The sequence below is a fragment of the Choloepus didactylus genome, chromosome 3 (genome assembly GCF_015220235.1).
Source record: "Choloepus didactylus isolate mChoDid1 chromosome 3, mChoDid1.pri, whole genome shotgun sequence".
In the NCBI taxonomy this organism is placed as follows: Eukaryota; Metazoa; Chordata; class Mammalia; order Pilosa; family Megalonychidae; genus Choloepus; species Choloepus didactylus.
In genome coordinates, this window is record NC_051309.1 from 77,714,168 (window position 1) to 77,739,705 (window position 25,538).

Genomic DNA, 25,538 nt, shown 5'->3' on the forward strand with positions numbered 1-25,538 from the left:
TTGACTGGGGTGATGAATACACAACTATATGATGACACTGTGAGCCATTGATTGTACACTTTGGATGGATTATGCGGTGTGTGACTATATCTCAATAAAATTGCATTAAAAAAAAAGAATGAGTAAGATTACACACCATGACCAAGTGGAATTTAGCCCAGAAATGCAAGACTAGTTCAACATAAGAAAATCAATGTAATATATTATATAAATAGAACAAGGGGGAAAAAAACATGATATTCTCAATAGATGCATAAAAGACATTTGACAAAATTCATCATACTTTCTTGATAAACACTCAGAAAACTAGGAATAGATGGGAACTTTCTCAACATGATAAAAGACACTTATGAAAATTCCACAGCTAACATCATACTCAATGATGAAAGACTTAAAGCTTTCCCCCTAAGATCAGGAGCAAGACAAGGATGGCTGCTTTTGCTACTGTTATTTGATATACATGACATTCTAACCAGAGCCATCCAGCAAGAAAAAGAAATAAAAGTTATTCAAGTTGGAAAGAAAGAAGTAAAATGATTTGCAGACAACATACATACATATATATCCCATAGAAATCCACAAGAAAACTATTAAAGGTAATACACAAGTTGAACAAGGTGGAAGGGTACAAGGTCAATATGCAAAAATCAACTGGGTTCCTATGTACTATCAAAGAACAATCTGAAGAGGAAATTAAGAAAATAATTCCATTTATAATAGCACCTAAAAAAGTAAAATACCTAGGAATAAATTTAACCATGGATAAAAAAGACTTGTGCACTGAAAACTACAAAGAACTCCTGGAAGAAATTAAAGAAGATTTAAATAAATGATAGAACATCACATGTTCATGGATTGGAAAAGTCAATATATACCCAGACATATACCCAGAGGTGAAACTGCTGTCATGAGGTGTACATAATATTTAGATTTAGTAGATATTGCAAACATTGCCAATGTGTTGCTCAGATTTACATTCTTGCCAGCAACATATGAGAGTTCCAGTTGTTCCACGTCCAACACTTGGTATGATTGGTCACTTTAATTTTAGGTATTTTGGGGGAGTATAGTGGTATCTCAGTGTGGTTTAAATTTTCATTTAATGTTGGTTAATGAAGAACTTCATTTAGTATTTCTTATAATTCAGAAATACTGGTCAACATTTGCTCAATTTATATTTGTCTAAATATATATCTATTATCCTGGAAAAAAACAGTAAATAACAAGTGTTGGTGAGGATGCAGAGAAACTGGAATTCTAATGAGTCATTGGTGGAATGTAAAATGGTGCAGCTACTGTGAAAAGCAATGTGATTCTCAAAAAGTTAAATACAGAATTACCATATGACACAGCAATTCATTTTCTGGATATATACTCAAAGAAAGTGAAGACAGAGTCTCAGATACTTGTACAGCAATGCTTGCAGCAGCATTATTCACAATAGCCAACGGATGGGAACAACCCAAGTGTCCTTAAACAGAAGAATGGGCAAACAAAATGTGGTACAGACACATAATGGAATATTATTTGACCATAAGAAAGAATGAGTTATGAGACATGATGCAACATGGAAGAACCTTGAAAACATTCACTCAGTGAAATAAGCAAGGCACATAAGAACAAATATTGTATGATATCACTTAAAAGAAATGACTAGGAATAGCTAATTTGCATAGATAGAAAGTATATTCGAGGGGCTAGATGGAGGGGATAAATAAAAAGCATTTGGAATTTGAATAGACAGAGAGAAAGAAGATGGATGGAAGGAAGGAAAGAAGGAAGGAAGGGCAAAGATAGATTAGCAGTTCTCAATATACATGGAGATACTTAAAGCAGGGAAACCTCAATCATCCCTGAAGTCATTCCTCCAGTTCATCAAGGTATAATAATTGATATTTTCATTTAACAAATATTTATTGAGATCCTACCTTGTGTTAATCCTAGGCACTAGGGATACAGCATCAAACAAAACACGTTTCTGTCCCAGAGCTTGTATTCTACCACAGAGAGATACAAAATAATCAGATAAATATACAACACATCAGGAAGTGATAAGTATGGGTAGTTTCAAGGGAATTCAATAAATAACTACTCTCTGCTCTGGTTCTAAGCACATTTAAAAAAAAAAAAAAACAAGAGCAAGGTTGATAGTAGGTCAAAATATCACCTTTATTTCTATTTATTGAATCTAACGAAGACTAAGTTTGAGGGTGGGGATGAAAAGTAAGTGAGTCAGTAATACTGAACTCCAAAATTGGACAGATTTGCCCACCCAGTCATTGGCAAGCCTGGACAAGGTAGGTGCTCTCCATGTGAGGAACTGCCTAGGTTAAGACTTGTGGCAGGTAGGACCAGGAGGAGACAGACAGCTCATCAGGAAGCTCTCTTCTAGCAGAGGATCTGAATCCCAAGCATGCACAGTTCATTCCTCCCAAATTTTCAATTCTGAAAAGTTATTTACCCTCCTCAGGCATGCTGTGAGCAAAGGATTGGAGAGATAACATTAGAATTACACTAATAAGTTCCCTCGACATAGATAAAGATATCAGCTTTTCTATCCCCTTCCTCAACATACCCCAGCTTTTTGGTCTTTTAATCTATTGGGCTTAACCATTAAGACTATGGTCAACCATGGGTACTACTATCCCTCTCAGAGTACGGATCAGCAGTTTACTAAGACAGTCTTGCTGTTGTCTTCATGAGGCAACTTCACCACTGCTTTTTAGGGTCTAATCTTGGGATTATGAGTGACTGGTTTATATTTGCTCCCAGAAAATTCTAAAATGGATTGGAATAGTATGATAATTAAATCAGCTCAAGGTGAATCTGTGCCAAGATTGGAAATTCTTTCCCTATTCTATTTCTCATGTCTAATTATGACAAGCCACACTGTTCAAGACAGCACATCAGAGGCTCTTTAGTAAAAATAAATGATTTAAGACACTTTATAATAACATGCTAACTTAGAGATGTCCCACATTTGGCTACAAACCCCTTCTGTTAAGTAATTTCAGAGAAAAAATTTAAGTTCAAAGATTACATCTCTTTGCAATGTAATGTTCAAAATTATCAAAATTCACAGGCATCAAACACTCTTGTCTTTATACATTGAAGGTCAACAAAATTCTGGTCCAAAAGTCCTCCTCCAGAATTTCTTATTTTGCTCTAAAGGGGTTCTTGATGCCTTATTGAATTGAGTGTCTTTTAATCAGTTGCTGTATGTATTTGTTGCCTTTTATGGGAAGACAGTGGTTGCCTCGGGGCTGCAGAAATATAGTGCCAAGTCTTTGGTGTACCTCACTTATTATAGAGTCCAAAAAGTTAATTGGCTGCATAAGCATGATACATAACCAGCCAGCACTCACTAAGTTAGAAAATAAACAAATCCTCACCTCCACAACTGTTACCCGAGGAAAAATTATGCTTCTTAAACCAAATATTTAGTGTTGCAGAGACTCAGTGTTATCTTATAAACGAAGCTAGGTAGTTTCACCAGGATGTCTGACAGCCTGAGCTTATTGTCCAAAGTCCAAGACCTGGGGACTTACCCTCAGGTGGGAAAACTCTTTCAGTAAAAGGTTCATTTTGGCATAAAACACTTAGGATATGGAAGAGGGGGGATCTACCTGTGCAAACTGTCTTCTCTCTCAGTGGGTGGCACTGGAAAATTGCTGTCTTCTTTCCACGTTGAAATTATGCATTGGTGAATGCCCCAATTGCCAGTTCTTTCTCTCAGACCTTACTTTTCCATTTTGCATATCTTAACATCCATTTCCCTTTTGAGTCCCTCTTTATGGCACCCAATTAGAAAAGGAAATGTGGGCTCTCTCTAGGATCATCATGTTCACCTGCTCTTGTGATCAGATATTTTTGGTTCTAGGCTACAGTGGCTTTTACCTATACTTCTGGTCACGAAATTGTTTAGACCTAAAAAAAAATTTTTTTCTATAGGATATTTCTTCCTCATAAAATTAACAGGCAAAGACTCAACTTGAGACCACATGGTGAGAGGTAACTCTTGAATATATGAGAAAACACATAAATCCAAAAATAGCCTTCCGTAGACCCTTCCTTATGAATGCTGGATGGAATGTGGGACCACAGATGTAGTGATGCCTGCTGGGTTTGGCATTAACAGTTAAAACTAGATAGATCCCCAGTAGTGTTCTGTAGCATACATGGAATTCAACAGCCTTGTTTTGAGCAATAAATACATTACCTTCCCGTAATGTCCAAAAGGACTGTCTATAAAAAGCCACTTTACCCTACTGTCAGATCTTTGCCCCAGCAATATCCCAATATTACACTGTGTGGCAAGCTGCAGCAGCCTTCACTTGAAGCCACACAGATTTTCAAAGGTCCTCACACTTGCCAAGGCCTGCTTCATTGTGAGGCTCATGCGTCTGCACCTTTGCTTGCTGGCTTTTTCCAGGGCCACCCACACAGCCAGCATTTGACAAGGCCCAAGAGACCCATGTGCCCTCGCTAAGGCTCAAGAAGCCCTGGCTTCCCTGGGCCCTGGACATGCCTCTGTTGAAAGATGTGTGGACTGTGGAAACATCTGTGTAAGAACTGGTCATCCACCAAGGTCAAAATATTGCAAGGTCTAAGGCCTAAAGCCTCTTGCCCAGGCCACAGTGGTTAAAAAACTGAGCAAGTATAATCCTTAATAAATAGCTAAGGTCAGTGTATCCTACCCACACAATAAAGTCCCAAAACAAAAGCTACCCACTTCTCACCACACCAGGATCCTCAATTATTCACACATTATTTTACTTCTCCAACTTCCAGTCCTTTTTTTTTTTTTTTTTTTCAATTCATCTAAGGTCAGGTTCTCAGGAACCTTGTAAAAACATTAATCTTTTTCCCTGACTAAACTCTGAATAAATGGAGATATAAGAATGAAAAGCAGACAATGGTCAAAATAGTACCCTTGTTACTGGTAAAGGTGATTCATCAAACCTCAGATTGAGGCAAAATTACCCACGCAGTCACAAACAGTACTAAAGCAAAGCAAGTCTCCTCACTGTGGGAACATATCTCCAAGAGAAAAAAAATGAGGACTGAGTCAGAAATGTCAGTTTATTCTTACCAAACTTACCAATCATATAAGTTGTTCCACTTCCCTGGGACGGAGGGGACCAGAGGCCAAGAGTTTTACCATAATTGTACTCCCTCTACATTGAAGGAAACACCTGGATACATTATGTGGATACAGTAAGGCAATAATAAATGGAGCAGAAAAAAATAAAGCCATGTGCAGTTGATAGAGAATGAGGTGAGATAGCTAGTTCATATTAAAGTGATACTTGAAACAAGATCTGAGAAAGTGAGGAAGAAAGCCACATGGGTACCTGGGAGAACAGTGCTCCAGGCAGAGAGAAGAGAAGGTACCAAGTCCTGAGCAAGGCCAACCTCTCTCTGCCCCCAAAACAAAGCATATGCCCAAAGGACCAAGGCTGAGAAACCTCGTGTTCAGGGATCACAGAAGAAGCCAGTGACTGAAACAGAGTAAGTCAGTGGAAGAGTGAATGAAGAAGAATCAGAGAGGAAGTAAAGACTAGCTCATGCAGGACCTTGAAGACCACATAGGGAATTTGGATATTACTCTGAAGGACTTGTGAAGCCACTAGAGCATTTGATCAAAGAGGTGACAGAATCTGATTACATTTTTAAAGGATCCCCATAATCAACATGTAGGAAATGGATGGAATGAAGGCAAGGGTGGAAGCAGGGAGAGGTTACTGAGCTCCAAGTGAGAAAATGGTGGTAGTGGTGAAGGTGGTAAGAAGTGCTGGGATTTTGAACATATTCTGAAGGTAGAGCCAAAAGGATTTACTAATGGCTTGCATATGAGGGGTGAGAGAAATAGAGGAATCAAAGACGACTCCAAATTTTTTTATCTGAGCAGCTGGAAGAATAGAAATACCACTTACTGAAATAAAATTAACTGCAACAGGAAGAGGTTGCAGGGGCAAAATGAGTTCATTTGGAGATTTCGTTAGGCATCTAAATGGAAGAGACAATATACAATAGGATAAAAGTAAGAGAAGTTCAGAGGGTAATATTTGAGGTATTTAAAGCCATGAAGCTAGATGAGCTCACCTGAGGATCAAGTGTGGAAAGAGAATACTGGATATGCAGAGATTGAACCTGGGGATATCGCAATGTTTAGAAGTTGGAGAAATGAGAAGGAATCCCCAAAGGAGACAGATGGTCAGCCATTGAGGTAGGAGCCAAGCAAAAGAGTGTGGTGTCTTGAAAGCCAAATTATATTTATAATCATGACTTTGAGTCACTGATGAAAAGGTAGAATATCATTCAGTATGCTTTTTTAAAGATGAGGTGGTTGGGTTAGATAAAATGTATATTTTAAGAAGATATCCATCTATATCTAGCTTCAGTTTATCAGCAACTGTAATTACAGTTTATCTAAACTTAGTTTAGATAGTTTATAGTTAACTAAATTAGAGTTATTTTTATCAGTTAACACCAATTATTCTGAAAATTCATGTATAGAGAATGCAGGCACCTGATACAAAAGCCCCTATTTTCATTTGACTTCCAGATTACATTGTTGTGTTTTAGCATGCTATATTTCACTGATTTTAATATGCATATCTTTTGACACTTTGACAGGCTCTAAAATCAGAATGTGTCTCACAGGTGATGTGATAAGAAAGTATTGGATCACATTTTAATTGGCAGTGATATTTTCCTCTTTTGGTGGGTAAAAATAATGGCATCTTAAATTTGAGGAAATAGGTAGATAATTTCTTAGAAATATAACTAAGGTTCAGCTCTCAATACATTAAACTGTGGAATAAAGACAAAGAACCAAGTCAACTTTAACCTTCTCCCTTTTTATTAAACAGGCAACCATCACCCCCTACAGGCTAAGGAGATTTTCACGACTCAAGCTAGAATTTTCAGGCACAGAGCTGGAAGGGATGTCATTAGCAACCTCTCACATTCTCTCTTAAGTCTCCTCAAGTTGCTTTAGAAGTACAGAAGTACAAAATGAGGCATATCAGTAGCTTTCTCATTTAAAAAGAGTACCAGGGAATACTCATCCTACTTCACAATTGCATACAGCCAACTTTTTGTATAAAACCAATAAGCAGAAGGGGCAAGATGGTGGCATAGAGAGGAGTGGAATTTAGTCAGTCCCCTGGAACAACTAATAAACAACAAGGAACAACTAGTAAATAATTTGGAATAACTGCTGGAGGACAGCCATGACTGTCCACACATCGTACACCAGTCTGGATTGGGAGGAATGCCTGAGATCACAGCATAGAATCTGTAAATAAAAACTGCAGAACTGCACTGAGAGCCCCTTCCCCCCACAGCAGGCTTTGCTGCAAAACCTCACTGTGGTAGAAACCAGCAGCACTCTCCGAGTGAGCAAATATAGCTCAGTTGAGCTCCAATTTGAATTTTAATTAACAAAGGTGGGCTGCTGAATACAAGCTACAAACCCCCAAACCAGACAGCAGTTTTTAGTGATATCTGACCTTCAGAAACCAGAAGACTCATCTGTCCTGGGAGAGAAGAGCAGAAGACCGGGTATTACCTCTGCCTGATGAGTGAAACTGGGGGGCTGTGTATTGGCTCCAAAAGGAGGCTTTCTGTCCCTTTACTCTCTCTCAATCTGAGGGGCTCAGAAGAGAGAGAGCTGCAGCCATTTTCAGTTCCCAGCACTCTGACCCAGACAGGGGTGGAAATAACAGAGACAAAGAGATTATTCAACTGCAGATGATAACTTCCTAGGGGGTTTATCTTCCCTAAGAGTAAAGAGGTAGAATCCAGCTTTCTCTTCAGAACCAGACCCCAGAGCCTGGCAGAAAACAGCCAAAACAGAAACTAAGGAGGTCACACCTCCTTATACCAGTTGAGAGTGACAGGCTGACAGGCACCACCTGCTGGGCAGGTTAGGAAAAGCACAGCAACTGGAAACCTCATAAGAAAGTCTGTCATTCCTCCATGATACACTCTGAATATAAACCCATTCTGAGACCTGAACCTGTTCTAGTCTGGGAAAGTCTGATTGGGGTAACCACGTAAACCAGATACCTAGACAACAGAAAACTACAATGTATACTAGGAAAAACAAAGATATGGCCCAGTCAAAGGAACAAAATTACACCTCAATCAAGATACAATTGAGATATGGTTTTCAAAGAAATATGCTGAATCAAATAAAAAAACAAATCAGTGAGATCAGGGAAGATACAGTAAAAGAGATGAAGGCTATAAAGAAAATATTGGGTGAACATAAGGTAGTAATTGAAAGTTTGAAAAAACAACTGGCAGAATCCATAGAAATGAAAGGCACAACACACGAGATGAAAAACACAATGGAGACATACAACAGCAGATCTCAAGAGGCAGAAGAAAACAGGAACTGGAGAACAAGACACCTGAATGCCTACACACAAAAGAACAGATAGGGAAAAGAATGGAAAAATATGAGCAATGTCTCAGGGGATTGAATGACAACATGAAACACATGAATGTGTCATGGGTGTCTCAGAAGGAGAAGAGAAGGGAAAAGGGACAGAAGCAATAATAGAGGAAATAATCAATGAAAATTTCCCATCTTTTATGAAAGGCATAAAATTACAGATCTGAGACGCGCAGCATATGACAGAATAGATCTGAATAGGCCTATGCCAAGACACTTAATAAGCAGATTATCAAACATCAAAGACAAAGAGGAATCCTGAAAGCAGAAAGAGAAAAGTGATCCATCACATACAAAGGAAGCTTGATAAAACTTTGTGCAGGTTTCTCAGGAGAAACTATGGAGGCAAGAAGGAAGTGGTGTGATATATTTAAGATACTGAAAGAGAATAACCATCAACCAAGAATCCTATATCTGGCAAAACTGTCCTTCAAATATGAGGGAGAATTTAAAATATTCTCTGACAAACAGACAATGACAGAGTTTGGGAAAAGATAGCTGTGCTACAGGAAATACTAAACGGAGCACCATAGACAGATAGGAAAAGACAGGAGTGAGAGGTTTGAAACACAATTTTGGGTGATGGTAGCACAGCAATGTAAGTACACTGAACAAAGATGACTGTGAGCATGGTTGAAAGAGAAGGTTAGGAGCATGTGGGACACCAGAAGGAAACAGGAAAGATAAAGACTGGGACTGTATAACTCAGTGAAACCTAGAGTGCTCCACAATTGTGATAAAATGTACAAATATGTTTTTACATGAGGTAGAACAAATGAATGTCAACCTTGCAAGGTGTTAAAAATAGGGTGGTATTGGGGAATAAAATACAGTCAATGCAAACTAGAGACTATAGTTAACAGAAACTTTGTATTATGCTTCCTTTAATGTAACAAAGGCAATATACCAAAGCTAAATGCCTATAAGAGGGAGACATAAGGGAGGGGTATGGAACTCTTGGCATTGGTGATACTGTCTGATTCTTGTATTCTACTTTAGTTTATTTCTATCTTTCCTTTCATTGCTTTTTAGCTGTCTTTTTTTCTTTCTTTTTCTTTTTCTTTTTCTTTTTCTTTTTCTTTTTCTTTTGTCTCTCTACCTTCTTTGACTCTTCCTCCTTTGTGGAAGAAATGGAGATGTCCTTGTATAGATAGTGGTGATGGTGGTGAATACATAAATATGTAACTATACAGAGAACCATCGATTGTTTACTTAGGACAGAAAGTATGGTAGGTGAAAAAACCATGTTAAAAAAAAAAGGACAGGTTGATGAAGAAAGCTTGAAGGCACCACATTGAGTGAAATAAGTCAGACACAGAAGAACAAATATTGCATTGTCTCACTGATATGAACTAATTATAATATATAAACACATAGACATGAAATATAAGTTAACAGGATATAAAACAAGGCTAAAGAATGGGGGCGGTTGCTTATTATGAGCAGAATGTTCAACTAGGTTGAACCTAAGTGTTTGGAAGTGGACAGAGGTGACATTAGCATGTTATTGTGAGAATAACAGTGCTGAATGGTAGGTGAATGTGGTAGAACGGGGAAGCTTAGAGTGACGTATATCACCAGAAGGAAAGTTGGAGGGTAAAACATGGGAGAGTATAAAACAGTGAATCTTGTGGTGGACAATGTCTGTGATTAACTGTACAAGTATTAGAAATCTCTTTCATGAACTAGAACAAATGTATGACACTATAACTAGAACCTAATAATAGAGGGGTATATAGGGAAAAAGTATACCTACTGCAAACTATGTAGTACAGTTAACAGTATTTTAACATCCTTTCATCAACAAATGTACTACACCAATACTAAGAGTCAATAATGGAGGGAGGTGGTTAGAGATAGGGGAGGAATTGAGTTGTCTCTTTTGTCTTTATTTCTTTTCTTGAGTAATGAAAATGTTCTAAAAATTGTAAAAAAATAAAAATAAAAAAGAAGTTGATTGTGGTGATGGATGCATGGCTGTATGGTGGTGCCGTAGGCAATTGATTGTGCACTTTGGGTCTTTGGATGATTGCATGGTGTGTGAACAATTTCAATAAAATTAAATTTTAAAAAATTTTTTAAAAAACTAAAAAAAAAATTCAATAAGGCTATCCCCTTGGTTCAGGCCAGCATCACCCTACATCTAGAATGCATAGCTGCTTTCTCACTGGACATCCACTCCAAGACTTTTACTATTCCTATCTTCACAAGCAATCCATCAGCAAATACTGTAGATATTTGTCTTGAAAATGTCTCCAGAACCCCATAACTTCTTACTTTCAAGTCACTATTCTTTTTTGCAATAAGCTTCCACCTATTTCTCTCTTCCCATTCTTGCTCCCCTACAGTTAATTCTCAACACCAGAATGATCCTTTGTAAATGTAAGCATTATGTCACCCATGTGTCTAAACTCTCTAATTGAATCCTATATCCTCAGAGTAAAAGCCAAAGTCGTTAAACAGCCAACAAGCTCTACATTGGGGCCAGCAAACTATAATATGCAAGTTTTTGTTTTAAAAATAAAAAGTTTTATTTGGAACATAGCCATGCCAGTTTGTTTACATGTTGGCTATGGTTCCTTTGAAGCAACAATGGCAGAGATGTGCACTAATTATTTGTTTAATAATAATAGTTATCATTATTATCTAATAAGATAAAACATTTAATTCATCAAAATGTCAAGAGGACAACTGCTTACAAAAAATAAATCCAAGTGAAAGAAGACTGGGAGGCGGGGCAAGATGGCGGACTGGTGAGCTGCATGTTTTAGTTACTCCTCCAGGAAAGTAGGTAGAAAGCCAGGAACTGCGTGGACTGGACACCATAGAGCAATCTGACTTTGGGCATATTTCATACAACACTCATGAAAACATGGAACTGCTGAGATCAGCGAAATCTGTAAGTTTTTGCAGCCAGGGGACCCGCGCCCCTCCCTGCCAGGCTCAGTCCCGTGGGAGGAGGGGCTGTCAGCTCCGGGAAGGAAAAGGGAGAACTGCAGTGGCAGCCCTTATCGGAAACTCATTCTACTGATTCAAACTCCAACCATAGATAGACTGAGACCAGACACCAAAGAATCTGAGAGCAGCCAGCCCAGCAGAGAGGAGACAGGCATAGAAAAAAAACAACACGAAAAACTCCAAAATAAAAGCGGAGGATTTTTGGAGTTCTGGTGAACATAGAAAGGGGAAGGGCAGAGCTCAGGCCCTGAGGCGCATATGCAAATCCCGAAGAAAAGCTGATCTCTCTGCCCTGTGGACCTTTCCTTAATGACCCTGCTTGCTTTGTCTCTTAGCATTTCAATAACCCATTAGATCTCTGAGGAGGGCCCTTTTTTTTTAATCCTTTTTTCTTTTTCTAAAACAATTACTCTAAGAAGCCCAATACAGAAAGCTTCAAAGACTTGCAATTTGGGCAGGTCAAGTCAAGAGCAGAACTAAGAGAGCTCTGAGACAAAAGGCAATAATCCAGTGGCTGAGAAAATTCACTAAACACCACAACTTCCCAAGAAAAGGGGGGTGTCCGCTCACAGCCATCATCCTGGTGGACAGGAAACACTCCTGCCCATCGCCAGCCACATAGCCCAGAACTGCCCCAGACAACCCAGTGTGACGGAAGTGCTTCAAATAACAGGCACACACCACAAAACTGGGCGTGGACATTAGCCTTCCCTGCAACCTCAGCTGATTGTCCCAGAGTTGGGAAGGTGGAGCAGTGTGAATTAACAAAGCCCCATTCAGCCATCATTTCAGCAGACTGGGAGCCTCCCTACACAGCCCAGCAGCCCAGAACTGCCCTGGGGGGACGGCACTCACCTGTGACATAGCACAGTCATCCCTCAACAGAGGACCCGGGGTGCACAGCCTGGAAGAGGGGCCCACTTGCAAGTCTCAGGAGCCATACGCCAATACCAAGGACTTGTGGGTCAGTGGCAGAGACAAACTGTGGCAGGCCTGAACTGAAGGATTAGACTATTGCAGCAGCTTTAAAACTCTAGGATCACCAGGGAGATTTGATTGCTAGGGCCACCCCCCCTCCCTGACTGCCCAGAAACACGCCCCATATACAGGGCAGGCAACACCAACTACACACGCAAGCTTGGTACACCAATTGGACCCCACAAGACTCACTCCCCCACTCACCAAAAAGGCTAAGCAGGGGAGAACTGGCTTGTGGAGAACAGGTGGCTCGTGGACGCCACCTGCTGGTTAGTTAGAGAAAGTGTACTCCACGAAGCTGTAGATCTGATAAATTAGAGATAAGGACTTCAATTGGTCTACAAATCCTAAAAGAACCCTATCAAGTTCAGCAAATGCCACGAGGCCAAAAACAACAGAAAATTATAAAGCATATGAAAAAACCAGACGATATGGATAACCCAAGCCCAAGCACCCAAATCAAAAGGTCAGAAGAGACACAGCCCCTAGAGCAGCTACTCAAAGAACTAAAGATAAACAATGAGACCATAGTACGGGATACAAAGGAAATCAAGAAGACCCTAGAAGAACATAAAGAAGACATTGCAAGACTAAATAAAAAAATGGATGATCTTATGGAAATTAAAGAAACTGTTGGCAAAATTAAAAAGATTCTGAACACTCATAGTACAAGACTAGAGGAAGTTGAACAACAAATCAGTGACCTCGAAGATGACAGAATGGAAAATGAAAGCATAAAAGAAAGAATGGGGAAAAAAATTGAAAAAATCGAAATGGACCTCAGGGATATGATAGATAATATGAAACGTCCAAATATAAGACTCATTGGTGTCCTAGGAGGGGAAGAAAAGGGTAAAGGTCTAGGAAGAGTATTCAAAGAAATTGTTGGGGAAAACTTCCCAAATCTTCTAAACAACATAAATACACAAATCATAAATGCTCAGCGAACTCCAAATAGAATAAATCCAAATAAACCCACTCCGAGACATATACTGATCACACTGTCAAACACAGAAAAGAAGGAGCAAGTTCTGAAAGCAGCAAGAGAAAAGCAATTCACCACATACAAAGGAAACAGCATAAGACTAAGTAGTGACTACTCAGCAGCCACCATGGAGGCAAGAAGGCAGTGGCACGATATATTTAAAATTCTGAGTGAGAAAAATTTCCAGCCAAGAATACTTTATCCAGCAAAGGTCTCCTTCAAATTTGAGGGAGAGCTTAAATTTTTCACAGACAAACAAATGTTGAGAGAATTTGCTAACAAGAGACCTGCCCTACTGGAGATACTAAAGGGAGCCCTACAGACAGAGAAACAAAGAAAGGACAGAGAGACTTGGAGAAAGGTTCAGTAATAAAGAGATTCAGTATGTGTACAATAAAGGATATTAATAGACAGAGGGAAAAAATATGACAAACCTAAACCAAAGGATAAGATGGCTGATTCAAGAAATGCCTTCACGGTTATAACGTTGAATGTAAATGGATTAAACTCCCCAATTAAAAGATATAGATTCGCAGAATGGATCAAAAAAAATGAACCATCAATATGTTGCATACAAGAGACTCATGTTAGACACAGGGACACAAAGAAACTGAAAGTGAAAGGATGGAAAAAAATATTTCATGCAAGCTACAGCCAAAACAAAGCAGGTGTAGCAATATTAATCTCAGATAAAATAGACTTCAAATGCAGGGATGTTTTGAGAGACAAAGAAGGCCACTACATACTAATAAAAGGGGCAATTCAGCAAGAAGAAATAACAATCGTAAATGTCTATGCACGCAATCAAAGTGCCACAAAATACATGAGAGAAACACTGGCAAAACTAAAGGAAGCAATTGATGTTTCCACAATAATTGTGGGACACTTCAACACATCACTCTCTCCTATAGATAGATCAACCAGACAGAAGACCAATAAGGAAATTGAAAACCTAAACAATCTGATAAATGAATTAGATTTAACAGACATATACAGGACATTACATCCCAAGTCACCAGGATACACATACTTTTCTAGTGCTCATGGAACTTTCTCCAGAATAGATCATATGCTGGGACATAAAACAAGCCTCAATAAATTTAAAAAGATTGAAATTATTCAAAGCACATTCTCTGACCACAATGGAATACAATTAGAAGTCAATAACCATCAGAGACTTAGAAAATTCACAACTACCTGGAGGTTAAACAACACAGTCCTAAACAATCAGTGGGTTAAAGAAGAAATAGCAAGAGAAATTGCTAAATATATAGAGACGAATGAAAATGAGAACACAACGTACCAAAACCTATGGGATGCAGCAAAAGCAGTGCTAAGGGGGAAATTTATAGCACTAAACGCATATATTAAAAAGGAAGAAAGAGCCAAAATCAAAGAACTAATGGATCAACTGAAGAAGCTAGAAAATGAACAGCAAACCAATCCAAGTGAAAGAAGACGTAGGCTTCTCTGGGGCCATGAACAGTGGGGCTGGGCATACTCCAGGAGAGCAGAGGTTGGGATGAGGGGCAGAACCTGGACATGGAAGTGTAAGCATGGGTATGAGTGGGCCATTCCGGGAAGGGGTAAGTTGAGTGAAAGATCAGTGTAGCTGAGAAAGTGAGAGAGGTTTTTAGCAGCTGTTATGATCAGTATGGAATTTGGAGAGATGGAAAAAGGCCAAGAGAATATTTCTGGGAATCTTACAATATGTTGGGCTTTATAACATCTCTGGGCCAGTCTTTTTAAGGAAATGACACCAAACCCTGCCTTATTCATCAAGCCTTCTGGATTTGGATTTCTATTTCCTTTGATTCAACTCCATGTAAAGATTAGGCCAGGTGGTACACTAATTTTTTTTCCACCAATTTTTATTTATGTTACATATGCCAACATTTCTTGAGTTCTTACTATGTACCAGGAACTATGTGCTATGTGCTTTGCATGAATTATCAAATTAAATCCTCCCAAAAATAAACATGCTGGGGTTCATTTTTTCTTAATTTTCACAGATGAGGAAATTGGGGCTTGAAAAGATAATGTGCTCAAGGTCACAACTGGTAGGTTATGGAGCCAGGATTGGAACTGTCACTCTGAGAGTCTGACTCCAGGTACCAAAAATATGGACATGAATAAGACTTGTTTCCTGAGCAAGAAGATAAGCATTAGGTCGTGATTTGCACATCCAGAGGATCTCACAACTCTTACCCCTAACTTATGTACTTCACACTCTCACAATGGAATGCCATTTTGCTTAGGGACTCTCAGACCTAGAGGGCACTAACACTTTCATTCCAGTAACGTCTTCACTTGCTCCTGGAGGGCAAATGTTGTGTTTTATTCATCTTTGGGTTCCTATAGACAAAACAGTCTCCAGCAAATGATAGGTTTTTATTAAATAGCTGTTGAATTAATTCTAAGAACTAGAAGAATGTTTTAATCTTTCTGCTTTTCAGGGTCAAGAGGTGATACTTAGAATAAAACCAGAAGGGAACTAAAATGCTTATCATGAGTCACTGCTTTGGATTGAAGTGCAGAAAACTATTGTTAAATTGCAAATATTATCTAGAAGGGATAGCAAGTTGAACAATAATCACTGATACTATCACCAGTTAATTTTTTAGTTTTATCATTAGGGTATGGAAGTGCCTCAGGGAAAGGTGATAGAAAAAATAATTGTTCCTTGCTCTATGTAATTATCATCATGTCTTTAAAGACTGTATCTTAAGTAAAATTGCATGCCCTGTCTTCCCCTTTCCCATAAAGTTTTATCTAAATATATCCAACTTCAGTTCTTTGACATAAAATATCTTACCTAACCTTCCTCTCCTAGCCCCCACCAAGATCCAAAAGTAGCCTTCAGAGCTATGCATTCCTATTGGCAACTGCCACCTCATCACTGCCAATTTGGCGATGATAGCAACAATCTCCCCCACACTTCACATTCCTGGAATTATTTTCCTTATTATTCAAGAATAATATAATGTATCAACAGGAAGATCAGCTGGAACCCTCCAATCTGTAAGTAAAAGGGCATTGTAAGTTACATATAACCCAGAACATTTTTGCCAAGTCCAATGTTATTGTTAGGAATTGGCAGCCCATCTCCACACATGTACATCTAATTCTTCCTGAAAAGACCACTGTTTTCATATAGCCACTGTCTCATAAGTAGCATTTAGTATATTGCTATTGCCTTTTTGTTAATTAAAAGTCATGTTACCCAATTCTGAGACATTCACATAAATACCACCTTAAGAGAAAGAAAGTCTGTAAGGAATAAATTCTGGACTGGGATATTTGGCAAAAGCTTGGCCTTGTGGTGAAATTGGGAATGAAATATGAATACTATTTGGCTTTTGTCTATATGAAGCAGAGGAAATCAATCCCAGAATCACCAACTATTACAAGCATACCTGCGTTGGGTGGAAAAACCAAAGCATGTACAGACTAGGAAAGCCTGAGTTGGGATTTTGTGCCCACAAAAATCCATTTCACTGTTACCATTGTCCACTTGCTTAACAAGGCATCTTCCCAAGCTCCCTCAAGGGCTGAGATGACAGAATTCATCATAAACATGCAATATGCCCCTTTTGAGAACTTATTAAATCTATACTTTCCTTCACTCGGATTACTAAAATGCATTTTTCCCTTCTCTCTGTCTTGAGGTCCAGCCCAAGTGAACATTTTCTGAGGTTTCAGTGGAAAAAAGCTTCTCACTAGGTCCAGACCATTTTGCTCTCAGGAAAAGAGGTGAAATTGGGAATACCGGGTCAACCTCTTGCTTTATTTGGTTTTGTGACTGCCTAGGGAATAATAAATGCCATAAAGCATATGTTTATTTCCTGCATTATTAACTTACAGAGCCATATTGCTAAGCGAATGGTGAAAGCCGGTACTAATCAATGATTAAAAGACAAAGACAAAATCCTCAATAATATTATCATTTATATACTAGTTCAATTCCATAAAATACATAAAAAAATTTTAAATGTGATTCTGAAGAACAGGCTGTCTTTACAGAAAGATGCAGTTAATCGCTTTTTATATATGCAGAATCCATTTAAGCTTGACTTACATTTACTTCCCTATTTATCAATTACTAATGAATGATTTAAACAGACTTCTGCTGCTTTTAATTCCCCCCAAAAATGTGCCATTAGCATAAAAAGTAGGTTATTCTTGAGGGCCTTCTACTTTAGATTCAGAACTAGTTTTGCATTGCTTTGTTTTTTACCAGATCACCACACTGAATTCAATTTTTTAATTGTGTCTTGCTTAAGCCAGTATGTGGCCCAGTTTTCCTGATCTAATGCTATTGACATTTGCACAATTACATCAGTTTGGAAAGCTTTCCTCTCTGAGGACCAAATTCTGGCTCTCCAGGCATATAAACGCACAGTAAAGGAAAATGGAAGAGGGCCACACAGGGACAACAGCCTGGGATAGACTTCTTGATCCTTAACCTTAACAAGTAAAAACATTCTCCAACTGTTTCCCAGAATTCTCAATACCACTTCTCCAGAGTTTTTGCCTTTTCTAGTAAACTTAAAATGTTTCCTGGCCTACCTGTCTATACCAAAATGGCATAAGTACCAGGAAGGTTTAGGTTGTACAGCTTTCCCCTACAGGATGGGTTCCTCAAGCTGATCTTGCCCTCCTCTAAGACAGTTTTCTCACTTATCTGCACCTATTTTCCAAATAGGCAGAACTACCTCTGAGCAATCCAACCCACTTGGGTCTTCCTGAGAATTACAACACTTATCTGCACACATTCGCCTTCAGAATCTGTTTTTACTTTTTCAATACAAAGATGGTGTCTGTTCTTCCACTGGATCCTCAACAACCTCTTAAGATTTCTGAAGCCTGATACAATAGCTCTGATTCTGTGACTAATGTGATTGCATTCTTTTCTGTTCAGTTTTCTTGCATTAGGTGGAATGCCTTAAAATATACCTCCAATAATGAGGATATGAACAACATACAATAGCCTGAAAACTATCATTTTGAGAGAGAAAACAATTTTTAAAAGCCACTAAGAATCAAAGTCAAGGATTCTCATTCTAAGTTCACATGAAAAACTAATTATTGGTTATTTTATTATTTATTAATGATACCAAAACACCTTACTGTTCTCACTAAAACTAAATGTATGAATTCCAGTTAATAAGACATCTTCACTGCAATCTGAAACTTGATGCTAACATTGAACATGCTTCCCAGATCTCAAATAGAGGGAAATTCCTTTATGGTCTCTGCTCATTTCACAGTTATCCCATTTCTTTAAGAACTGTTTCCTGCACTACAACACCCCACACATACGCCAAGAGATGGGCACCCAGAAGCTTTACCCCGCCCGCCAGGCTCGGCCGTAGTGGGAATCCTCTGGTTGCTGGGCTTCTGATGGACCAGCTCAGCCTTGGGCAGGTACAGCATCTTGTTGGCAAGGCCGGTAGCACTGACATAGGCAGGCCAAGGGATAGGAGACTGTTAAAAGACTGGAGGTGTTGTCTCCACCAGAGCCACCTCGGACCTGGGGCCAGGGAGACGCTGCTGTCCCAGTTCCCAGAATGCCTTCTTTTAAGACTGACCTTAAAAATGAGCAAAAAGCAAGCAATTATGTATTCTGTATTCACAGAGAGGAGAGCATAAGTGGCTCTTTGACTTTGTAAAGTAAAAAATGGTGAAAATTCTGTTTTCTTTGGACATTTATTTCAAAAGGAGCAGTGACCAAAATTGCACTGCAGGAATGGAAGTGAAGTGGGAGTTTGGGGTGCATCTTGACACTCACTCTGTCAACAAATCACAGCTGTGCCAATTTGGGAGCACGAAGGAAGTGCCCTGAACCCATCCGGCACCTGCCGGATTAAGATTCTGCCTAGAGTGTGTCCAGGAGTCTGCATTTGGCTGTCCCTTGCAGTTTTCCTAAAACTGTTCAATTCAACATAATATTGTGGCAGTTAGATTTGGGGGATGGAGAAAATTCTTTCTGGAAGTGAAGAGAGAGGTGTAATTTAAATCTCAGTAGTCTATAGGTTATCCTTCTGCAAAAATGATTTTATTTAATGCCAAAAATGTGTAACTTGATTCTTGGTATTAACAGTGTTTCTGGATTCTTAAGTGCTGTAAATGAATTAACAAGAAACAACGGTGCTGTTTTCCTCTTTCTTGAATTCTAGACATTTGAGATAAAATTATTATGGTAAATATTACTTCAGGTCACAAACAAATGCAAGTAAATTGTAACCAGATTCTTTTGACTCAAAGAAAATTAGGTTGTTTTACATTGATTCTCTGTCAGGGCCCTATTCAAATAAAATGTTGTGGACTGTTAGTTTTTAAGTATTTACAGAATAAAGGTTATCTCAGTGATATATTTTATACTGTTTTCTCCAGAAAAGTCTGATAAAATTCTAAATGCTATTAATACTTCTGTTTTCTGAACTAAAAAGTATTTAAAAAAAAGTAAATTAATTAAAGCAAAAAAAGATCTTATGCCTTTGGCCACAGTTGCTTGAATCAAGGGCAAACAACTGACTCTGTCTGGGCTAACCATATTTTTCCTTGAAATTTGGAATAAGGACTCAGAGACAGCTAATTAGCTTCTGCCATATGACCAGAGCTGAGATAATGTCAGCTTGGGAACTGAGTAGCCATTCTATCTCTATGAGCAAAAAGAAGCAAATAATGCCAATAAACAGAGATAAATAAAGCAGAAATTGTAAGCAAATCAGAGACCAGAGACTGAGAGAGAGACTGGGTTAGAGATATTTATTCACTTACTGTTCAGTAGCTCAAAAATCCTAGATTCCCTTGATTTCTATGTGATACTCTAATATCTTTCCAATATAATCTTTTGCTTGATATTTTTGATTTTTTAAAACTACCTCAAATTGGTTTCTTTGTTCATTAAAAATGCCTGTTATATTATTTTCTCATCCAAACCCAGACTATTCACGTCAATTCAGGAACCAGCAAAGCCATTTTTATACCAGCTAAAAAAATACACTATTAAATAAAACTTCCACTTTATATATGCTGACAGGCTATAATTACCTCTCTCCACTAGCACAATCACAGTGAGTGTCGAGGTACAAAAGATGATAGTTACCCTCAGAGTTGCAAGGATATGCAAGAAACAATATTTAGCAAAGAGAGAAAACCAGTGTGAAAACCAGTGATCTACATGGGGAGTGGCAAGTGTATTCAGGTTTATTTGTTCAAGATTTTATTAAAGATTTAGGACTTTATCCTATGATCAGTGTTTTAGTTCACTAAAGCGGCTGAAATTCAATAAACCAGAAATGGGCTGACTTTTAACTATGGGAATTTATTAGTTTATAAGCTTACAGTTATGAGGCCATGAAAAGGTCCAAATTAGGCATCATCAAGGAGATACCTTCTTCCTGAAGAAAGGCTGCTGGTGATCCAAGACTCCTCTGTCACATGGCAATACACATGGTGGTGTCTGCTGGTTTCTCCCTTCTCTTCGGGTTTCATTGCTTCCGTCTTTTGGTTTCAGTGGCCTTCTCTCTGTTTCCTGTGGTTTTTCACTGTGTTCTGTGTGAGTCCTTCTCTCTCAGCTTCTATTCTTTCTCTCTATTTTATCCTCTTATAAAGGACACCAGTAAGAGAATTAAGACCAACCTAGGGCATGCCTCAGCTGAAATAACGAAATCGAAAGGTCCCACCCACAATAGGTATATACCCATAGGAATGGATTAACTTTAAGAACATAATCTTCTGAGATTCGTAACAGTTCAAACCAGAGCAATCAGTGAGAATCCAACATGAGCTGAATTATGCTACAGCAATCCCTAAATCCCGGTGGTTGAGGAAAAGGTAAGCTTTTTTCTCACTCATGCTATATATTCATTATGGGACAACAGGGGCTCTCCTCCATAGAGTCACTTAGAAAGCCAAGTCACTTAGAAACTCTGCTGTCTTATTAGCTTCATCTTCTGGAATGTGTGACCTCCAGAGTCCCTCAGCAGAGGACAGTAATTTGGTGAGTCAAACTCTAGTTTTTCTATACATCTGCTTGGAACCAGCTCAAGTCACTTCTGCCCACAGTTGATTGGCAAGAACTAGTCATGTGGACCCAGCTAACTCAAGGAAGTTGGTAGAAGTTAGGGAGCAGATGAAAGTTTTAGTGCCCACCTCTGTATCTCCCACAAGTCTTCTGAACAGATTTGAATTTTCTAAAGATCACTTTGTCTTTTGAGTAAAGAATATGCACAGATGTAGATGTAAGGAAACCAGGCAAAAGTATAGGTGAGAAGTGATAGTGGTTTGTAATTGAGATGAAGAAAAATACAAAGATTTGATACATGTTTTGGATGTACAGTTGACAAAACTTACAGATTATTGAATATGAGAGTTGAAGAAGAGGGAGGCATTGAAGTAAATATTTCAAGCTCTTTGGAGGATAAATCCATCTGTTTAAGTAACTTCTCACTGATTTAATGACTAGAGTATGTATTTCGTAAATTACTTTCTTTAAGGTTAGTGTATTGAATTTAATATTTTTTCAAATGCAATTCAATTCAATAAATATTTCTCAGAATATGTTTTAATATATTATAAAACTTGGGGTTCTTATTTTAATTTTTTGTTGAACATATTTCCTGATTTCTAGAAGCTGAAAAATGACATGAACTGAGTTTTGACAATAAGAAGAACCATGCAAATGTTAGATTCATTTTTATCATAATAATCACACTTACCTCAGATTAGAGACTAATTAGAAAAGCCAGATAGCTTTGTGAGATGCAACATCTCAGTGGAAAGGTAATGTCCAGTGTCTATACGTTTAATCTGAATATGTTCATATACATAGAAAGCCTCATTGTGATGTAAGAAAAGGAACACTATGGTAAGAGCTTGGAAACCTGAGTTTTGGCCTATTCTGCAAAATAGGCATGGGAAAATGACAGCATGTCCTGGATCAGTGGCCTCTGACCACAAGCCAAAGATTGGGGTTGTTTCATAAGTAAACTTTTGCTCATATTTGGCAAAATGAGTGGGGAAAAGTATAATGTGAGTTTTTCATGATACTAAATGTGGTCAATGGAAAGAGTACCCTGTATTGTGAAGTATGTTTTTCCTAATTTTTTGTTGTTAAAATATCCTTTCTTTTATGAAATGAAGGTAATAGTAAGTACAAATTTTCTTTTTGCTTTCTTGATCAAATTAAAAGTTTGTAATCCTATTACAGCTCTAATTTTTAAAGGATATTAGTATATGAACATCTGTTTCTGGCCATGAAGAAATAATAGGGATTATAATAGGGATTTGGTTTACAATGAGTAAACCAAAGACAATAAATAAATGACTAGCTGCTTCCACACATTGACCAACAGACAAAATAGGATAGTGATCCCTGATAGAAGGAAAATGAATGACGCAAGCCTTACAATTGATCTAGCTTCCTGAAAGGAGAAAGTCTCTATGGCTCAGCACAAGAGAGGGACCACAAATAGAGCCCTGCAATCTCACTGGGTTGAGAAAATAGATATCAGAATGTGGGAAGGCAAAAGCATCTAGAATTTATGAGCCAGAACACTCAAGAGGAGGTAGCTGCACAGAAGGAGAACATGAAAGATCAATACTTTGGCTGAGTATTTATCTGTGCTTGCAAGGGATGACTCTCTGAAAGGTGGGGGAAACAACCACTAAAATGTGTGTGCCAAACAATCTGACAATCCCCAAAGTTCATCCAGCACTGGGAATAGTTTGTGTTTCCACAATCCAGAGTGAAAAGATCTCTCCTTATAAAGGGCACTGAGTGGAGTCCTCAGAATAACCCTAGTCTAAAGATTACTCTGGACTTGGCCATACAAAGCTTAAAGGCAATTCTCAACTGGATCAAAGTGATTTTGAGTAACTTAACTGACTGCCAGAAAAAAGCCTAAAAATATTTAAAAGAATGCAAAAAAAATTCAACAACCAACAACATAAAATTCATAATGTCTGGCTTCCAAGCAAAAATTACCAGGCAGAAAAGAATCAGGAAAATATGATCCATAAGTATAAAACATAGTAATCTCTAGAAACAAACCCAGAAAAAACCAAGTGGGTAGAATTAGCAGGCAAGAACATTAAAACAGCTATTAAAACTCTGCTCCATATGCTCAAGATTGGGGGGAAAACATGAACATGATGAGGAGAGAAATGGAAAGTACAAAAATACCTAAATGGTATTTCTGGAGATAAAAAGTTCAATATTTGTAATGAAACCATACTATGTGGCATTAAAGCACATTAAAAATTGTAGAATAGGTCAGTGAACTTGAAAACATAGAACAGTAACTTCAATGAGGCAAACAGAGTAAACAGATTGAAAAAAATTAACAGTATCAGTGCTCTGTGGGACAATATCAAGCATACTTGAACTTGAATCTCAAAAGGAGAGAAGACAACAGAAGGAACAGAAAAATTATTGAAGAAGCAATGTCCAAAATTGTCCTACTAATATAAACTATAAACCCATATATCCAATAAACTCCAAATAGAATACAGAAGATCACACAAGGCACATCACACTCAAATTGCCAAAAGCAGTGTTAAAGAAAAAATCTTAAAAACAGCTGGAGAAAAGAGACATATTACTTACAGAGGAACAAAGATAGATTTTACTTCCACATGTTATAAATGTCACATACATTGTGATAATTTTTCTTTAATAATTCAATTATCTTTAAAAAATATTTAAAATGAGAAAAAATATCTTTCCTATTTACCCACATACTTACCATTTTCATTACTTTTTGTAGAACCAAGTTTCTATTTAGTCATTTTCCTTCACCTGAAGTGCTCCTTCAACATGTCTTGTAGAGGAGGTTTTCTGGAGACAAAATTTTTCAGCTTTTTTTTGCACAAAAATATTTTTATTTTATTTGCACTTTTGAAGGTTATTTTCATTGGATATTGGATTCTAGGTTAACATATTTTTCCCTTTCAGCACTTCAGAGAGTTGTTTCATTGTCTTCTGGTGCATAGCTGCTGACACGAGATCTGACATCATTTCTATATTTGTATGTAATGTGTCATTTTCCTAAGGCTGCTCTGAAGATTTTTTTCTTCATTGCTATTTTTCATCAATTTAATTGTAATATGCCTTGGTGTGTTTTTCCTATGTGTTTGTTTGTTTATTGAGGTTTCTTGATCTGTTTGTTATTTTGGGGCATTATTTCTTCAAATATTTTTCCCATCCCCTTCTTTTTGAGAATCTAATAGCACATATGTCACACTGACTTTTATTTTCCCACAGGTCACTGAAGCTCTGTTTATTTTTTCATTTTTTTTTCTTTTTTTAATCTCTGAGCTAGAAAAAACATGAGCAAATTAAAACCAGAATAAGTATAAGGAAAGAAGTAATTTAAAAGGCAACTATCAATGAAATGAGAAACAGAAAAATAGAATTATAAACTATACCAGAAGCAAGTTCTTTGAAAAATCCATATAAAAAATGATAAACCTATAGCTAAACTAAGGAAGAAAAGGAAAACAAGAATTGCCAAAAAAGGAGTGAAAATGAGGACATCAACATGATGCTATAGACATCAAAAAGGATACTAAGGGAGTATTATAAATATAAATTCAAAAACTTTGATGAAGTGAACAAGTTTCTTACAAGCCAGATTGTGAATTACCCTATATAATTAAACAAATAAAATTTGTCATTCAAAGCCTTTCCCCAAAGGAAACTCCAGGCCTGGATCACCATTGTTGAATTCTATTAAGAATTTAAGGAAGAAGTAACATGAATGCTACACAAATTCTTTCAGGAAATAAAGGATTTTATTACTCTAAAACAAAAACTAGCTACAGCTATTGCAAGAAAAGAAAACTACAGTGAGTACAAGAAAACTACAGAGCAATATCCTTCATGAATATAGATGCAAAATTCCTTAACAAAATATTATTAACATAATATTAATTAGTTTTGTGATAAATATTAAAAATTAGTAAATTAAATCCAACACTATACAAAAGGAAAATACATGATGATGTATTTTCATCATCAGATTCTAGGTTAGCATATTTTTCCCTTTCAGCACTTTAGAGATTTGTTTCATTGTCTTCTGCTGCACAGCTGCACCAGATTTATCACAGGAATGAAAACTAGTGGGATTTATCACAGGAATG